This window comes from Gossypium hirsutum, chromosome D10 (assembly GCF_007990345.1).
Source record: "Gossypium hirsutum isolate 1008001.06 chromosome D10, Gossypium_hirsutum_v2.1, whole genome shotgun sequence".
NCBI classification, from domain to species: Eukaryota; Viridiplantae; Streptophyta; class Magnoliopsida; order Malvales; family Malvaceae; genus Gossypium; species Gossypium hirsutum.
In genome coordinates this window covers 8,045,567-8,046,875 of record NC_053446.1, presented here as the reverse complement: position 1 = coordinate 8,046,875, position 1,309 = coordinate 8,045,567, and the positions used below count along the sequence as shown (strand labels likewise).

The 1,309-nt window shown below is 31.6% G+C and overlaps 1 non-coding gene across 1 annotated transcript; it reads right to left on the bottom strand.

Moving 5' to 3' along the window:
- Window positions 1-213: 213 nt before the first annotated feature.
- Window positions 214-374, bottom strand: LOC121222668 (U1 spliceosomal RNA). Its single transcript, XR_005920025.1, has one exon. It is a non-coding gene; the product is annotated as a U1 spliceosomal RNA (small nuclear RNA).
- Window positions 375-1,309: the final 935 nt, after the last annotated feature.

The following is a 1,309-nucleotide window of genomic DNA, read 5'->3' as shown; positions in this document are numbered from 1 at the left end:
TCACTGATGTTTATAGTCGCATGAGTAGGGTGTATTTTTCGGAAAACAAGTTAGAAATTTATAAAAAGTTTTAGAAATTCGAGGCTATGGTGGAGAACCAAAGAGACTGCCATACCAAGGATATAATTCTTTTTTCCATATGGGTAAACAACTTCAAAAGTTGTTATTATATCCTACAATTGATTAGCAATGACTTTTCATAACTTGAAATTGATAGGGGCTGCGCGAACGCAAGCCCCCACTGCCACAAATTATGACGTAGGCTCTCCCTCTTGGGGAGACCTTAAAGCAACACCCCTCCCAAGTGCAATGTAGGTCACTGCTCTAGGCCATGAGTCTTCCTGATCACTCATTAACCCTGTCCAGGTAAGTATGTTTCAATGTTGCCCTATCCTCTCTCCTTATACACCACCCCTTATGTTTTGTTTACTATATATTAGCAATGTGGGATTCAAGTTGCATTGGGGGCATAAAGATCTAGAACATTTTTATCTTTCAATGCTTCTAAATACTAATTATTAACATTTCCCAATCTCGATTTCTTTCAATAATAATATTGTTTTATTTTATTAACATTGCTCTTAATTTTATAGTGATGTGTTAAATACTTCTAAATATCAAATATTGATCCTTCAAAATACCCATAAATATAAAAGTATGTCTATTGTTGCCTTGTATAATACACTTGAATTCCAAGTGATATTTTCATGTTAAGTTTTTTAAGATTGAAATACCTTTTTAAATCAAATTCGATTTAGGATTGTTAAGTGTGTAAATCATATCTATATTTATAAATCCATTGTACAACCTCTATTTAGAAGAAAGAAAAACCAAAAGCCTACCTAATCCTACTTAGTTAATAATAAAAGTACTTATTTGGATTAATTGATTGAAAAAGATTTATTCCCAAGACAACAAATTTTATTGAAGTAGAGTCTACATAGTAAAAAAAAAATTCATTAGATATGATTTAGCCCTTTTCTCGATAGTTTAATTTATACAGTGATGTGCTGAAACCAAAGAAAAGAGCGGATGGGCAATGCATACATAGTGAAAATGGTAAGAACAACATAATAGGAAGACAAAACATTAACTCATCTCAATTCCTATAATGTACACCAAATTTCTATTCTAACTTTTTCAGACTCACCTCCTTATGCTTATTCTATCAAAGCCTTGTAAATTTCCCTATCCATATAAATTGGTTGACTGAGTTGGTGTCACGAGTCAACTCAATATTAACTTAGTTGTGAAAGTACTAAAATACACTTTAAAGGTAATTAATATTATTATAAGGGTATTTTCATAC